We start from the raw sequence: 18,823 nt of genomic DNA, 5'->3' as shown, positions 1-18,823 counted from the left end.
ATCATGCGATCGAGGTCCATCGTTGCTGCTGTCCGGGTGGAATCCTAGGTGGCCCCTGTGCGGGGAGGGGAGGGGTGGGTTGGGGGGAATTTCTAAGGGAGGTTGCGGGCTCGGTTTGTCTTGTATGATTTCCTTCCCTTGCCTTTGTGTCGAGGCTACCACAGGCGATCATCCGATCAAGGTCCACTGTTGCTGCTGTCTGGGTGGACTCCTAAGTGGCATCGGTGCGGGGTGTGGAGGTTTGTATGGCCTCTCTATGATAGGATTTGTGTGGTCGGTTGTCCTCTTTTTATTTCCTTCCTTTTCCTTCACATCGAGCCTGTCACAGGTGGTCGGGAGATCTAGGTCCATCGTTGCTGCTGTCCGGGTGGATTCCTAGGTGGCCTCGGTGCGGGGGCGGGGAGGGTTGTGGCACATTTGTAATATAGAGGTTGTGTGGTTGGTCGTTCTCCATTTTTTTCCTTTGCATCGAGGCTACCGCAGGCGATTGGGTGATCGAGGTCCATCGTTGCTGCTGTCTGGGTGGACTCCTAGGTGCCCTCGGTGCGGGGCGTGGAGGCCTTTGGAGGCATTTCTAAGGGATTCGGTGAGTGATCGCTCGTTTTCTTGTTGGTTGTGCTGTGGCTGCAAACTCCGGAGTGGACTTGGTGCGTTGTGACTCGGCAGATCTGCCCATTTGTTCGCCATTACCTTGCCATGTTGTATGTGCTTCCTTCTTGGGATGCAAGAGGTGCAAGGCATAAAAGTTTTACATGATATTTTGACGTCTCTTTGACTTGATGGGTGTTCAGGCTGGCTCTCAGTAAGAGAGTGCCCGGAATGCCCTTTGAAGTGGGAGGGTTCAACCTGGTTGATCCTGCCAGTATTCATATGCTTGTATCAAAGATTAAGCCATGCATGTCTAAGTATGAACTAATTCAGATTGTGAAACTGCGGATGGCTCATTAAGTCAATTATAGTTTTTTTGATGTTACCATACTACTCGGATAATCGTAGTAATTCTCGAGCTAATACGTGCACCAAGTCCCGACTCTTTGGAAGGGATGCATTTTTTAGATAAAAGGCCGGCGCGGGCTTGCCTGCTTCTCCGGTGAATCATGGTAACTCGACAGATCGCACAGCCCTTGTGCTGGCGATGCTTCATTCAAATTTCTACCCTATCAACTTTCGATAGTAGGATAGAGGCCTACCATGGTGGTGATGGGTGATGGAGAATTAGGGTTCGATTCCGGAGAGGGAGCCTGAGAAACGGCTACCACATCCAAGGAAGGCAGCAGGCGTGCAAATTACCCAATCGTGACATGGGGAGGTAGTGACAATAAATAACAATACTGGGCTCATCGAGTTTGGTAATTGGAATGAGTACAATCTAAATCCCTTAATGAGGATCCATTGGAGGGCAAGTTTGGTGCCAGCAGCCGCGGTAATTCCAGCTCCAATAGCGTATATTTAAGTTGTTGCAGTTAAAAAGCTCGTAGTTGGATCTTGGGTTGTAAGGGTCAGTCCGCCTACTCGGTGTGCACCTGCCCTTCTGTCCCTTTTGTCAGCGGCGTGCTCCTGGCCTTAATTGGCTGGGTCGTCGTTCCGGCGCTGTTACTTTGAAAAAATTAGAGTGCTCAAAGCAAGCTTATGCTCTGAATACATTAGCATGGAATAACATGATAGGAGTCTGGTCTTATTGTGTTGGCCTTCGAGACCGGAGTAATGATTAATAGGGACTGTCAGGGGCATTCGTATTTCATTGTCAGGGGTGAAAGATGATCAGATACCGTCCTAGTCTCAACAATAAACGATGCTGACCAGGGATCGGCGGATGTTGCTCTAAGGACTCCGCCAGCACCTTCTGAGAAATCAGAGTGTTTGGGTTCCCGGGGGAGTATGATCGCAAGGCTGAAACTTAAAGGAATTGACAGAAGGGCACCACCAGGAGTGGAGCCTGCGGCTTAATTTGACTCAACACGGGGAAACTTACCAGGTCCAGACATAGTAAGAATTGATAGATTAAGATCTCATTCTTGATTCTATGGGTGGTGGTGCATGGCCGTTCTTAGTTGGTGGAGCGATTTGTCTGGTTAATTCTCATCCTTTAGATTTTCAGAATTTGAAGCTAGAGGTGTCAGAAAAGTTACTACAGGGATAACTGGCTTGTGGCAGCGAAGCGTTCATAGCGACGTTGCTTTTTGATCCTTCGATGTCAGCTCTTCCTATCATTGTGAAGCAGAATTCACCAAGTGTTGGATTGTTCACCCACCAATAGGGAACGTGAGCTGGGTTTAGACCGTCGTGAGACAGGTTAGTTTTACCCTAATGATGAACTGAACCGCAATAGTAATTCAACTTAGTACGAGAGGAACCGTTTATTCACACAATTGGTCATCGTGCTTGGTTGAAAAGCCAGTGGCGAGAAGCTACCGTGTGTCGAATTATGACTGAATGCCTCTAAGTCAGAATCCACACTAGAAGCGGTGCATTTCACTCTTCAACTGTATCTCAACCCACAGTAGGGGCGTCTCTTTGTCGCCCCCAGGGGCTCGTGTCATTTGCAAACCACGGCCGTGAAGCATCTCGGTCGGGGCAGCTTTGAAGTTCAATTCCAAACGGTCGTTGAGAAGAATCCTTTGCAGACAACTTAAATACGTGACGGGTTATTGTAAGTGGCAGAGTGGCCTTGCTGCCACGATCCACTGAGATTCAGCCCTTGGTCACCTCGATTCATAGCTTCGCTCTTGTCATAAACAAAATCTGGGCAACCCTCTCGCACCTCTGCCTCTTCCTCCAGATGACAATTTTTCATTGCTTGGGGGTGGGAAATTTGGGGTTTCCACGCCGCGACGGAAAGGGCGCCGAAGCCCAGGAAAACTGGGGTTTCCATGCCGCGCCCCGGTGCCAAAAATTTGGGGTTTCCACCGGGCTCCTAAAATTCGGGGCTTCCATGTCGCGCCAAAAATTTGGGGTCTCCACTCGGCGCCTAAAATTTGGGGTTTCCACCGGGCTCCTAAAATTCAGGGCTTCCATGTCGCGCCAAAAATTTGGGGTTTCCACCCAGTTCCTAAAATTTGGGGTTTCCACCCGGCACCTAAAATTTGGGGTTTCCACTCAGCGCCTAAAATTTGGGGTTTCCACCGGGCTCCTAAAATTCAGGGCTTCCATGTTGTGCCAAAAATTTGGGGTTTCCACCAAACCCGACACCTAAAATTTGGGGGTTTCGCCTGGCGTAGAAAAAAAAATTGGGGTTTCCCCCAGCGCAAAATTTTTTGGGGTTTCCATGTCATGCCACGACAGAAGCCGGTAGCACCCAATCCTACGGAGACTCGAGGTTTTCCATGTCACGCCCTAGTGCCCAATCCTGGGAAGCTTGGGGTTTCCATGTCCCACCCTTTGATGGAACCACGGGTTTCCGCATTTTACGGCATGAGGGAAATGCGGGGAACTTGGGGTTTCCATGACGATGCAAACCAGCTCGCAAGTCTCGGGAACTTGGCGTGTTTAGAAACCACTGCCCAAGTCTAGGGAAATCGTTGTTTCCATGTTGCGGCACACCCTGAATCACCTGAGAGTCTGTGGAACTTTGGATTTCCATGTCGTGGGGCCACGAAGAGCCGCCAAAGTCTGAGTAACTTGGGGTGTCCATTTCGCCGTGCAATGAAAACTGCTACCCAAGTCAACGGACACACACGCAGTGTAAGGACCTACGCTTTGGTTTCTCCCCGTCAGTGCGAAGTGCGAACTCTACGACCGAAATGTGCAAAGGGACATAAGTATAATTCGCATTAGAGGTAGAGTGATGGTTGGTTTATAGTGTGGGAGCATTTGGCATAACCCACGGGCCGACTTACATGTTGGGGCGACTTGAACGAAGGATTTTTTGCCGACCAACAATCGGATGGCAAGTTTGCGACGTGTAAGGGTGTTTTGACACGCGGTGGTCGAGTCGGCCTGAGCAGTGACTCGCCCACCCGTTCGTATAAATATGGCAAGGCGTTGGAGGATTTGGCATTCATTCGAAGATGGACATTCGAACATGAGCATTCGGTGATCAAGAAAAAAGTGCGACGTAGTGGAGCGGGTCGCAAAAGAGGCGCGGGCACATATGCGCCCGCTCTTGGGCAAGCACACACGATACGCACATGTTTCGGTTATCGGGTGAGGGTGTGGGTAAGGAAGGCACCCGCCGTTCAGTGTGACACGGGGTGTCTTTGGTAGGTCGCCCACCCGTCATGGAAGAAGAAACGCGGAGGTGTCTCGGGTGACTTGGGTAAGTCGCCTGCCCGTCATGCAAAAGGAAACGGGGGGTGACTCGGGTGAGGTCGCCCACCCGCCGTGCAACGGTAAATGAGGTTCGGCCGAGGAGTACGGTTGGCAGCTCGTGTGAGGGCATGCCCACCCAGCTCGGGCAAGGAACTCGTTTGGCACACAGAGGTGTTTCCTATTTGTAAAATTGGCTAAGTATGAAACTTGGTGTTTCCCATGTATACTTGTAAAGCCTCGTAAACATTGTAGAGTTGAATAATATATTGTATTCGGGCAGACTCATTGTTCAGGGAGTTGCCCCTCCCTTTATACTGCGCAATTATGTTCTTCATGTATAATCACTGATGATAATGAATGTGTATGGGTGTTCATTGGTATAAAGGAAACATAATAATACTTGGTTGCGAAAAACAAACTAAGTAGACTAATGGTTGGGTGTAGTCCATGAACATAAGTATTGGTGAAAAGAAAGTGTTTGGTGGCGCCGCACCTCGCCAAGTACGGCTGAAAGACTACTGTAGGCCTGGGGGCGTGACACGCGGGGTTCCCATGTCGCTTGCGCCATGTTGGGTGTGGCGCACGCCCCTTGATACCTACACGATGGGCGAGCCACCGACGGAAGGCGCGCGGGCGACCCTTGTTGCGTGCTCGGATGAAAGAGGTGACCATGTGCGGACGAGTTAGGATGCGAGAAGGTGTGCGACGTGTGGTGACAGGTGTAATCAGTGAGGTGTTGGACATGGCCCATGGGTTTGATGGTGCAGACGAAGGGATGCGGATGTTCATTGGAATGGGGTGTGTCGAGGTTATGTGGCAGGTCAGCTGGGCATGCATGTTGATGGAGCCGACCCTTGTTATCCTCGAGAGACATGGCCCTTGGGCGAAAGGATGCGTATAAGTAAGGAGGATGGCGTTCGATGAAGGGACATTGAACTCAGACTTCCACATCATAGAACAAGTGCGAAGGAAGGAGTTGGGCGAAAACGGAAGGAAGAGAAGGACGCGGGCAAAAGGGCCGCACTGGCGGGTGGATTACAAAGGGCACGTCAGGCTTGGTAGCGCGGACAGGCAGAGCGGGGTGGGTTATCATCCAGGTAGGCAGGCTACACTGCATGCGAGCCATGCGCCGTCACTATGGACTGCACCGAAGGGCATAGTTTGGGCGCCGCGGAAGGGAAAGTCGGGCGGACAGGTTCGCAGTTCATGTGTGGAGTTGTGTCGTGCAGGCCGCGGGCCAGTGTAGCATGACCACACGACATGACAGGTTGAAAGAGTAATTGAAGAAGATAAATTTATGGTAAGTTATTTTCGCTGCATTGTTAAGAAAGCTTATTGGAAAATTGACCGAGCGTTGAAGTAGACGCAGCCCGTGTACTCAAGTATTGGTAAAAAGAAAAAGTACGGCGGTGTCGCACTCGCTTATGCATGGTCGAAATACTGCCACTAGGATAGGAGCGTGACATGGGGTCTCCCAATCCCTCCTTGACAGAGGTCGCCAAATTGCGGGAAACCCGGGAATTCCATGTCCCGCCTTGTCGAAAGCATCCCAAGCACGAGAAATTTACGGTTCCCGTGTCTCGTCACGATGGTAATCGCCCCAGGTGCAGTAAACTTGGTGTACATCGAGCCTACAACCTCACATCAAGAAAAAGGCTCGGTTGGTCAAGAGAATGAAGGTTTCTTCATTGGTAAAGGATCTCGCTAAGGATCAAAGCTTGGAGTCTCTTCTAGAGCTAGTCCACCATGGACTATCAAAAGTTGAAAGGAGGACAGAGTGCCGGGGAACGAAGCGTCGAAGAAACAAAGTGTAGAGAGAAGGAAGGACTCGACTTGTGCTTGGGGGATATTATTGTCAAGGGTCTAGGGCTTCGCAATGACCAATAAGAAGCTTCAATGAGAGAAATTTACGAAAGGGTTTTCCTCTGAGAGAGAGAGAGAGAGAGAGAGAGGTTTTTCCCTGGCAGAGAGCCAACATCTTGTGTTCTTGTTCTTATGTTTTTGGCACCAATTTGATGAAAGTAAACACACATGCATTAATAAGAAGAGAAGAAGATTAAGATAACACGATAAATTGCAAAAGAGCTTCACAAATTGTTATCAAGTCTACAAGAATCCCGCTATACCCTATTGCCCCAGATTCTTCAACGTGGTATCGGAGCTAAGGTGACACATCAAGGAAAGGGAATCTCAAGAACATCCGCAAGGTTGAAGCGTCAAGCCAAGAAGTCTCAATCACATTAAGGACAAGAAGGTCTACCATCTGTCATTCATCATGGAAGACTACAAAGAAAGAAGAAATGCCTTGTATAAGGGCACCTACAAGAAGAACAAATCAAAGAGGGACCTACATCAAGCTACACCATCTTGAAGAATGAAAGGCACTACGAGTCAAGTCATCAAGCAAGTCCATTTGAAGAAAGCAACTTGAACAAAATCAAAATCTAAGGAAGGCAAGCCATCAATTCTTCGAGAAGAAAGCAAGTTCACTACATCTCAAACTCTATCAAGTAAGTATATGTCCCCTTCTGAGTATACCTCAGTGTCTTTTTGCAAGGAAAGTAACAAATTGGTTGGGACCACTACATGTCCAAAGTCCAACGGTTTGGATGCCAAGAGTATGGACGCTAAAAAAGGGATTGTCCTAAACTTAAGAAGGACAACAACAACAAGAGAAAAAGGGAAGAAGCTCATGTAACTCAAGAAGTGAAAGAAGACGACAAAAAGCAAAAGAAGGAATATCCTCCTATGACTAATTCAACCTCTTTACTTAAAGTCTTCTTTCAAAGGGGGTAGAGGTCTCATTGGGGGTCCCATTTATGGGATTCAAGAGAGGATGATATACAGGCGAGAGCAGATGAAGCAAGAAATCCTACACCAATCGAGGAGAACTATCAAATAAAGCCGTGATGATAAAATCATAATCAAGGTCAGGTATGTATGCATCAAAGTTTAAGTCATGTCATCATATATATTGATTGCGCCATGGGAAAAGTTCTAGAATCATGATCAAGAATAAAAGGATCTCTTTCGCCAACAACATGCTCAGAGGCATGTGCTACAGTGGAGTAAAGGTCAACATGAAGAAGTGCTCTCATAAGGAGTATAAGGTGGTTGACCAATCAATCCAATAAGAAGCAAATGAAGAACATCGCGGTCACAAAGAATAACTAGCTGACACGATTCCTCAACATCTCTCGAAAGAAGGCACGAAAACTCTGACAAAGGAAGAAAAAGATAAAGGACCCTTGACACCTACGAAGGCCTTGGAGATAGTAAGGTGCAGATAACCGTTTCCACTCTATAAATATGTCATGATGAAGAACAATATCACGATGAAGTCAGGAAGGGCCACTAAATCAAATTACGGGAAAAAGCGACTAAAACTAAGCATCCATGTGATAAGTGTTATGAAGGATAGACAAGGTGAAAAAGGAGTAGCTAGATGAAAAAAAGGACCTGATATATATCAAGAAGGCCACTTTCCATGAAGGGAGCAATTACATGACAAACCAGGGGGGAAGTCATCGATGGTCGGTACCCTGCCAAGAAGAAGTTCAAACAAAGACTTCATGACATCGAAGGAAAGAAGGAGATCAAGTGGCTGAAGGACCCACGAAGAAGACATTGTTGATGAATGGACAAGTCCCTAGCTAAGAGGGATTTCTAACAAGTTCCCAACTACAAAGGAGCTTGGGCAAGTTCCTTGTCAGATGAAACTTGAGCATGTCTTCGCAAATCAAGGGGAAGAGATAGACACAACATTCTTGTCTTCACTTGGCAAGAAATAACGGGAGGATTAGGCAATCATTTGGCATCTGATGCTCTTTGAGGATGTGTAGGGCACCCAATACAAGAGTAGGCAAGAGGAGCGATATTCTTTGAGGGATGGGAACGCAAGACAAGAATTGTCCTGGAAGGTCATTGTTACACAACAATTTGTCACCGTTTGTCAACATCCCTTTTACCCCTCACCCGCACACTGGAGGACTCATTTTGCGACCTGTGAGAAGTGACATGACCTGAAACCACTTGCATCATATTCCTCTAAGTATGAGCTTCATTTGCCTTGAAGACATCTACTGCAAAATCTCCATGAAAACAGGTCTTTTTGCATTAGCGCGGGTCCGCAGTTCACTGCCCGTGCCAATGAGGGAAATCCTCTAAAAAGGGCGCGATATTGGCGCTCTATCTCAGAGTCGCACTCGTGCCAACGGAATTGAGTAAAGTTTATAACCACCAAACTCCCGAAGGTTCTCTTCAACCCATTCACCAACTGAATCTATGTTGAGCTAGGATGGTTTGGCTTCGAATCTCCATAGAAGGGAAAGTGGTTTGCCACCTTTCATGGAAATTTCCAAGTGATAAATCCATTCCCATGAATAATGTGGTTGATCCTATCTCTTTCTTCTCTATCTATAAAAGCTTGCCTCTATGCCTTGAGCAAGCTAGTCATAGTCATAGTTACAATAGCTTCAGTTCCAGCGTAGTGATAGAGAGTTTCAAATTGCAAGAGCCCTCTTTGCACCCATAAGGCCAAATCTAAGTAAGGAGATTCTTGTCACCCATAGAGAGAGAGGCTTGTTCCTCATCCCAACAAGCTTTGCAAGACTTGTGTAGGTGACTACCCAGCTAAAGGAGGATTTGACGTCAGAACAATGGTTGTATTCTTCTTTATTACTTATTAATAATAGATGACTATCATTATAGTTCCACTCTCATTGTCCTATGTTTGATGTTGAGTTATATCTTTTCTGACTGATATATAATTGCATCTACTAGATTTTATGCTTGTTTTCGTGTTGTTCTTTGCATGTGCAGGTGTCCAATCATGGAGATCGTGGGGATCGTGACCGGCCAAAGCAAAGGAACGAGGGCGACATCTCTTCTACGAACACTAGCGTTGGAATCCAAGTAGGTTCTCACCATCTACTTTGTATTTGCAATTAGGAACTTGCATGATAGCATTGCATGATTGTTGCTAGACCCGGTCTAGGCTAGTAGGGATCGTCTCTATCCGCAGAGATGATTTACCTCTACAACAATTTGGTGACTCCACTGGGGAGATCTGGTTGTTTGATTTGTAAACTTTAGACGGAGCCTGAAGTATGGCCAGGTAGCCTTCGAAACGCTATTGCTTTGCATTAGCGAAGTAGATCAAAGCCACTTCAGTCAATCTCTGGTTTGGTTTATGAGCTAAACAACTTGGAGTTTGTCTTGTCTCTTTGGTTTTTCTTGCTTTGATTGCTTAGATAGCTTTCTGGGTTGGATTTCTTACTGTTTCTTGCTTACTAGTTTTCCTAGATACTGTCTTCAAGCCCTGAGTTGCTTGCTTTTGTTTTAGACTTAGAAAACTTGATTAGCATGCTTTTTAGCCTTACAGTCGTGCCAATTGGTGCAAGTTGCTCAAAAACAACCTGCGCCAATCCCATAAAAGCACGAGTTGCAACCTGACAATCGTGCTAGGCCTGTCAACATTTCCAGTTCACTTGTCTTCAAGCCCTCTGAGCTTGGATTTGTATTTTGCCGCGTCTTTTTCAATTATTGGAGTGTGTTTAATCCTTGTTTGACTGGTTTTAGACCTTCATCCTTCGAGTGTTTGCCTCTTTCTATCGATTACACTTTTTAGCCCTAGGGCATCTAGTGGCTTTGTGCATCGAGCCTTCCATAGGAGTCTTGGATTCTTTGATCGTCCAGTCGAATTTGTGATTAATTTTTGTATTTGCTCGGTAGTTGTCAAAGCTTTTTTCAAGTGATTTGTTTCTTTTTTTCTTGGGTTTTGCTTGGCTTCGTTTGGGCTTAGATCACGTAGCTCATAGAGGTCTTTGTGCTTGGTTTGAAGGAATGTTTTGGTGTTTTGGGGATTCGATTGTGTTCTCATTGAGTGAAATTGATCTTTTTCTCGGTGTTACTATCTCTCAAAATTTGTTTAGTGCACTTTTCCATTGAAAAGAAAAACGAATAATCTCTTTTGCGTTGCATTAGTTAATTGAAATTAGAAGCTTTTCATTGATTAAGTGATTTAAAACAAAGAAAAGTTTCGTTTATTTGTCATTAGCTGCATTAGAGTGCTTCTTGATTGTGGTCATTTTGTTTGAAAAATTCTCAACTCTCTCGTAGTTAGTATTCATCGAACGAAATGATATTCTTTGGCATATAGCTTGCATTTAGGGAATTGTGAGAGATTACATATGGTAGGACCTGGAAATTGAAACTTAACTAAAGATCAACCATAAAATGAACTGAATGAACTTAAAAATGCATTGGAACATAACGCTCACTAATTAGAGGTCTAGGCTAGAGACGTGCTCCGGCGTCGTTAAACCTAGTCACTATTGTTTCACACTACGGTTGGGTGATTCCTCCTTTTGTGACTCGATAGTGGTTTAGCACGGACTTGAGCTCCCACGTACCATCGCGTATATAGGGGAGACCCCACTAGGTTATCATCCTTTATCCACAGGAAGCCGTGTTTGCCGCCTTACAAGCCGTAATGCACCGAACACAGCATTCGGGAAGATTGACTGTCGTATGGGAAGTCCTTGGTTTTCATATGATTGCCAAGGTGTATATGCAGTTTTACGGATTTGTTTGGTAAACCCTTTGCATAGTCTCTCCAGAGTAGTCACTTTTGATCCTTTTCAGACTCCTTAAAAGAAAAGGCTCACTTGAGCAGTTTGTCACTTCGGGCTCAGAAAACATTCGAAGGCGACTAGAGTCACCTTTTTGTCCTTTTCTCGACTCTTAAAACATGAAAAGGTCAAGTTGTGTCCTTGCATCTTAAAATTTATTTGGCCGCGATAAACATTACCTGGTTAGATCTTGTGTGCATTAGTTTGAGTAGGGTCCTTTATCGTTAGACTCCCTTAGGTCTCGTTTGAAGTTTGTCATCCTGGCTGAATCGTCGACTCTTGTTCCAAGTGATCAAGGGTCTCCGTCTTCCGTTGCTCCTGAGGTACCGGTTATAATTGATACTCTTTCTGTTATCCCAAGTATCCAACCGATCAACTCTCGCGCTCTGGACGACGCAGGTTACGAAATTCATTGGAACCCCATCTGGGGGCCTGACGAGGACGATATTCCTTTTACCCCCCCTGGTGTTTCGTCTCCAATGTCTACCTCTCACATGGATGAGACATCTCCTAGAGTGAGTGAGACACCTGTGTTGTCGAATATCGACACTCCCATTCCAGCTACTTCTCCACTCCCCCCACACTATCGGTCGTTGAGGGATAGGGTAAGTGCCAGGACCCCTGCTTCGACCATGTGGGATCCCCATATCACTCCCACCATGGGATCTTTTGTTTCACAAGTCCACACTACACCTGTCGCTTCAGTTTCGACGAATCCAACTGTTTTTGTAGCGCATTCAACTCTGGTTGTTAGTGCCGTAACAACGTCTTTAGCCTTGAACACTGGTGCTCGTCCCCCTCACGGTCAAGTGAGTAATGGCCAGCCGGTACTCTCGCCTAGAGTTGTCCACCCTGCACAAAGTGCTCCACCCTCTTCTGGTCCCGTTCCAGGAGGGGGGCCATTGATGGCTATGGACAAGCTGTTCAGGATCTGAATGCGCAAGGTCCACTCTTTTATTACCATTCTACTGGTCAATACCTTCAAATTTCTCAACCCTTGCCTACTCAACCTTTTGTTGAGGTTTCGGTACCGTTATCCATTGCTTGGAACCCTGGTACCACCTCTTTCCATGGAGGCCATGCAATGCCTGCACAACTTCAAGGACCGCCTAACCAAGGCCAGGCATCTTATGTGCAAACCCCCAAGGGTAGCAATATTATGGCCAGTCTTACCCAGGAAAATCTGGGGGCCCACAAGGGCAACCCTATCAGGGACAACCTTCGGCCGCTGTTGGTCCATCTTTTACCTATCTGAATCAACCTTCTGGTTATCCGGGGCAACCTGGTACCCATCAAGGTTACCCGTCTGGACAACCAGGACAACCTTACATCCAACAAGGCCAACCTGGTATCCAGCAGGGTTATCCCTCTGGACAAGCCAGATGGTCCAAGCTCAGCCTATTCAAGGACATCCTTCTGGGCCCCAGACTCAAATTGGTTATCAAATGCAAGGTGGGCCACGAACCCAACCTTCTTACCAAGCGCAGCCTTCTTATCAGGCTCAGTATGGAGCTCAGCAAACGTATGGCTACCAGCAACCCCAGGGGCAAGCTCAATTTACCCCTTATCAAAATTATCAACAAATGCAGGTCACTCCTTACCAGAATTATCAGCAACAGTACGTTGCACCTGCAGGACAAGTTGCTAATCTATGGGGTGCTGGGGGGTAGACCCAGGGTCAATTGAATCCTTATGGACAGAACCCCTATGGGCAAAATCCCTATAAGCAAAACCCTTATGGGCCAGGCCCATCCAAGCAAAGTCCATGGGGGCAACCACCACCTGGTTGGAACCCTGGTACTACCTCTCTTCCATAGCCACAAATGTCCTTTAATCCTCAGTTGCCTTTCTTAGCGACGTTGGAACTTCCAGATGTGTCCAAGTTGACGAATGATCCCATTCTTCATAATCCATATTGGCCACCAGTTCCAACTAAGATACCCGGTGATTGCCCAAAATCCGACGACAAAGCTGGTGAGGACCCTCAAGCCCATGTCGTGACCTATCACCTTTGGTGCTCATCCAACTCATGGCTTGATGACTCCATCTGGCTCTGCCTCTTCCAAAGGACTCTCACCGGCTCGGCCGCTAAGTGGTATATTGAGTTGAATCGTGGAACATTTCAAGACTTCAACTCGCTGGCTATGGCATTCCTAACTCATTTTCAGTTACCCATTTGGTATGAGACAGGGACACATCTCCTTACATCTCTCAAACAAGACATGGCCACACATATATCCGATCATATACATGAATGTAGACGGCGTCGTTGCTTGATCAAATTTTGGATTCCTGATCAGCTCCTGACCGATTGGTTCACGACTTCCTTTGTCCCTGCAATTGCACGAGACATCACCATGGGGGTTTGTGTAACTGAAGAGCAAGATATCGCGCGTGCTCAGTACCTTGACTTGGTATATTCTTAGTCAGGTACTTTATATGATTATTTGCCAGACGCCCCGAGACCCGAAACATCCAAAGCTCCGCCAAAACCATCTGTTCATGGTGTTATTGGCTCTGTAAACGCATCTTCAAAGAAATCATCCGCGAACCCTGGGAAGAAAAAACATAATGCTTCTAATGGAAACACTTCTCAGGGTCAATCTAATTCTGGAAGTAACTTCGAGGTAAAAGCCATTCAGTCCACCACAGCGGATAAATCCTCGAAAGGGAAAAAGAAAGGGAAAGCCAAGAATAAATCTGAACAGCCCAAACAGGACTCCCCTAAACCTCCACCCGAGGAAGAAGCCAAATGGAAACCTAAGTATCCTTGTCTTATCTGTGATGAGGATCACTACACTAAAGACTGCCCCAAACAGTCTGAAGTTAGTCGATTATTGAAGGGTGCTCCTGGGACTCCTGTTGTGCTTAAAGAACCTTTCCCTTCACAGCAAACTCAAATGGTGGCAGATCCATCGCAACCCTCTTCTTCATTCGGCTCTCAAGTCTTCATGGCTGGGAAGATTCCCATCCATGTCACTACTCGAATGAAAGAATATCCATCTCATGCCGGGAAAGAGCCGGAGGTCCCCTCCAGTGCTCCTCTGTCCAGTTCTGGTCCACTCCACATCGAACGACCTACCACTGAGACGACGATCCGACCCCCTCCAAAAGGTTTACTCCAGAATTCTTCTTACAACCCGAATGCTCATGTTGCTCAACATTATAGAATTGTTGAGGACTTAGCCCAGGCTCCGTCTGCTATGTCTGCTCTAGAAGTCCTCCAGAGCTACCCCTCCCAGAGGAAGTCCTTGCTATCGGCCATTGGTGGCATAGACCCGGCTGACTCGGATCTGATTTCTTTTGATCTCAAGGGCTATACACCGAGACTGCCTCACCAAATTGCTTTCCTTATACAGGTCATCATCAATGGTAAAACTATTCATCGTACAGTCATTGATGAAGGTGCCTCAACTTGCATCATGTTTGTTGCTTGCTGGAAAGCTATTGGTTCTCCAACATTGAGCCAGTCTCCTACGATGTTAGAAGCCTTTCATGGAAGAGAGTCTCGTCCTTACGGTATCCTCCAATGCTTTCCCATCTCCTTGGAAGGGAAGACGGTAGAAGTGGAGGTCGAAGTTGTCGATGCTAATCTTACCTACAACCTCCTCCTCGAATGTAGCTGGACATATGCCATGCAACCTGTGGCTTCCTCCCTTTTCCGTGTCATTCGTTTCCCTCATCAAGGGAAGATTGTCACGGTGGACCAGCTCTCCTTCTTCGCCTATTCTTCCAAAGGTAATGTGCCGTTTGTGGAGCATACCTCTAAACCATTCGAGAGTGTGGGAGCTGGGCTCTTTAAGGATCCCGCCCTAATGGGTGTCTTTCCACTCCCACCTCCGAATCTCACCCCTATTAACATGATTTCCATGTGTTCTGACCCGTGGGTCCTCCCTCCCACTAATTAGGTAGAATCCTGGGGCGATATGATGCCGTTGAGTCCCGCCGAGCTCAACTACGTCGAAATCGTTGCTGTATCAGCTCCCCCTCCCGAACCTGCTCTTCCGAGCGGTGTTCCCGATTCGTATGTTCATTTCCCTTGGCTTGGAGATGATGCTACTTCGATCCACTAAAGGAAATATTTCCTTCCGATGAAGTCATCATATAGACCATGTCTCTTGAGTAGACCCCTTGGTCGGATCATCACCACCGTTCCTCATTTCTCCCTGCCCATCAGGAAATGATCGCATGTCTCGAACGGTTTGCTTCGTGTATCCCATCCTTGCCCCTTCAAACACCTATTCAAACCTACCAAGTATCTTCTGAGGGCAATATGGGAAACATTACGCAAACCCAACCCATCGACATCTCTATCAAATCGGGGATTGTCGAGCACATTTACATTGGAGTCACTTGCACTCCAGAGGAAGTTCAACTCTACACTGACCTATTTTGCGAATTTTGTGATGTCTTTGCTTGGTCCTACGAAGAGATGCCCGGCATCGACCCTAGTATAGTGGTGCACGAGATACCTACGTATCTAGGTGCTAAGCCTGTTCGTTAGCGCCTAAACCCTGTGCACCCCCGAAAGGCCGCAGCCATCAATGCATAAGTCGAAAAGCTTCTCAAGGCCGGTTTCATTTACCCCATTCCACTAACGGATTGGGTTTCCAATATAGTCCCTGTGAACAAAAAGCAGGGCACTATTCGAGTCTGTGTTGATTACCGTGATATCAATCGCACCTGTCCTAAGGATAACTTCCCTACACCCTTCATCTATCAGCTCATTGATGAGTGTGCAGGAAGCGAAATTTACTCATTTATGGACGATTTTTCTGGATATAACTAGATCAACATTGCGCCCGCTGATCAACATAAGACGGCTTTTATCTGTCCTTGGGGCACTTTTGCCTATAAGAAGCTCCCTTTCGGTTTAAAGAATACCGACGCTACCTTCCAACGTGCAATGTCCTATGCCTTTCATGACATTCATCACATTATACAGCCATACCTCGATGATCTTCCCGCTCATTCAGTCAAGCGTCAGGACCATCCTTCCCATCTTCATGAAATCTTTCTCCGCTGTCGACACTACCGTATTCAGCTCAATCCTCATAATTGTGTCTTCTGCGTTGAATCAGGCCGGATACTCAGGTTTATCGTCTCCCGAGAAGGCATCCGTCTAGGTCCCCTCAAAGTCGAGGCTATTCTGAATCTTCCTCCCCCTGCTTCTTTGCAGCAGTTGCAGAGCTTGCAGGGCAAAGAAAATTTCCTCAGACGATTCATTCTGAATTATGTCGAGGTGGCTAAGGGTTTCACACGGTTGTTGAAGCAAGACACACCCTTTCATTGGGATGCTATCACTCAGGAGTCTTTCGAGCGTCTCAAGGGTCTCCTTGTTTCCACTCCATTATTGAGACCTCCGAACTACCATCGTGATTATACTCTCTATCTGGCCGCCACCGATACCACTATCGGCATGGTTCTAGTGCAGGATGATGATGACGGCAATGAGCACGTTATCTATTACCTCAGCCGCAACCTCCCGGATATAGAAACTCACTACGCTTACGTTGAGAAGTTGGCATTAACCGCTGTGTAAGCCGTCCAACGTTTCTAGCATTATATCCTGTTGCACACCACGACCGTGATTTCTGACTGCAACCTGATGACGTACATTTTGTCACGTCAGTTGCTGGGGGGAAAATACTCGAAATGGATCGTAATCCTCCAAGAGTTTGACTTGGAATTTACTGCTTCCAAGTCTAAGAAGTCTCTGTTCTTTGCTAAATTAATCTGTTCTTTGCCATCTCCTTCTGCACCCTCTCTTTCGGAGGACCATATTTTGGACGAAACTCTTTTTCTGATCAGCACCCTCAATCCCTGGTACGGGGATATTATTGTTTATTTACAAACCTCCTCTTTTCGCCCCGCTGTATCCAAAGATGCTCGGCGGCAGATCTGCCATCAATCTCAACCCTATCGGATCATAGGGGACACCCTGTACTGTCTCGGCGTTGACTTTGTTCTTCACCAATGTCTTACCCTCGAGGAGGCTGAGAAAGTCCTGAATGACTGCCACTCTGGCGCCTGTGGTGGCCATATGTCCGGATATGCCACATCTCAAAAAATCCTTCGCGCTAGCTATTTTTAGCCCTCCATTTTTAAGGATTTCATTCTTGCTGTCTGCTCATGTCATGCATGCCAGATATACCAACGGAAGATGCACACGCCACCAGCCCCGCTGCACCCTGTAGTGACCATAGGCCCTTTTGAAAAATGGGGCATTGATTATACAACTTGTAAGCCTTGCTCGGCCGGGGGGCATGGGTTTATTATCGTTGCTGTCGATTACTTTACAAATTGGGTTGAGGCGATGCCCACGTTAACTGAAGATGGTCATACAACGGCGCAGTTTTTGTTCAATCATGTTATTACACGGTTCAGAGTTCCATAGGCCATCGTCACAGATCACGGAAAGCATTTCCGTAATCATATGATGACCGAGCTGACAACCCAACTAGGCTTACGGCACGATAGTTCAACCCTGTACTATCCTCAGTCTAATGGTCAGGTTGAAGCCGTTAACAAGATTCTGGTTACGATGCTTCAACATACTGTTGACATGCATAAGTCTAATTGGCATCTGATGTTGTATCCCACCTTGTAGGCCTACCGAACCTCTGTGAAGGACACCACCGATTTCACTCCATTTCAACTAGTTTATGGACTGGAGGCTACCCTTCCTATAGAATGTGAAATTCCTTCGTTGAAAATAGCCGTCGAGTTGCTTCCCAACACTACTCCGGTAGAGGAACGGCTTCTTTATCTAGAACGGTTAGACGAGACCCGTCGTTTAGCCTCTCTAGCCATCGAAGCTCAAAAGAAGAGAGTCAAAACTCATTTTGACCATACCATTCATCCTCATTCCTTTGTCGAGGGAGACCTTGTCCTGCTATACGACTAAGCAAATGACAAGCTGGGGTCAGGAAAACTCAAACCCATGTGGCTAGGCCCTTACATTGTAAAGAGAGTATTGCAAAAAGGGGCATACGAGCTAGTTGACTACGAAGGTAATCCTCTTGATAAGCCCCGCAATGGGCTGTACTTAAAAAAGTACTATGCATGATTCATGCACTTCGACTTGTACATGCGTGTGTGTGTGTGTGTGTGAGTTTTCATGTTTTCGGATGGGTGTGAAAGCGTGATTGCCCCTTATTGTGTCTTTTTGCTTCTTGTGCAGATGTCGGGTGCACCTTACATTGGTTTCGTTGATGGTGCCTGCTGCAGCACTCGTAATTTGTCCTCTGCGGTGTGGGTGATCTACGATCCTCACGGTGAGCTGATAGATCTTCAAGGTGTCTGTTTAGGCTGTATTACAAAAAATGTTGCTGAATATAGCGTTGTTATTGAATTATTAGCCGAGGCAATTAATCTCGGTATTCATACATTGCTTGTTAACCTAGACTCTCAACTTGTTGTCCATCAGCTCAATGGGCGATATTCTGTCAGAGACCGTCACATTTTAAGGTTGTACTTACGTGTTAAATTGTTAGAAAGGAATTTTGACTTTATTACATATCAACATATTCCACGACGATTAAACGCATTATCTGATGCATTGGCCAATCATGTATTAGATAGACATTTGTGTAATTTATAATTAAAACATTATACAAGCAAGCACATAAAAGCACAATAATAAACCATAGAAATATGTATATATATATATATATATATATGTGTGTGTGTGTGTGTGTGTGTGTGTGTGTGTGTGTGTCATAATGTTTGCACCGCGTGCGTTACAAAACCCAAAAAATAATACATGTTCATCCTGATACATCCTTGGACAACATGTCCCTCAAAAAATATGCATGAAAGAAGCCTAGGAGTCTATTCGTGGTGGTGCTCATGATAGCACGTCACCGCGCGCACCAAGCATCTCAACAGACGATGGATGCGGGTCGGCACCCCCACTGTGTGCCTCTGATATGCAAAGGGCA

General features: G+C 46.6%; 1 pseudogene; it reads left to right on the top strand.

Moving 5' to 3' along the window:
* Positions 1 to 846: 846 nt before the first annotated feature.
* On the top strand, positions 847 to 1,870 carry LOC149251133 (18S ribosomal RNA; annotated as a pseudogene).
* Positions 1,871 to 18,823: the final 16,953 nt, after the last annotated feature.

Source organism: Pinus tabuliformis, chromosome 7 (assembly GCF_031772625.1).
Source record: "Pinus tabuliformis cultivar Carrire ecotype Pingquan chromosome 7, CPIR1, whole genome shotgun sequence".
Lineage (NCBI taxonomy): Eukaryota > Viridiplantae > Streptophyta > Pinopsida > Pinales > Pinaceae > Pinus > Pinus tabuliformis.
This window is presented reverse-complemented; position numbering and strand designations above follow the sequence as displayed.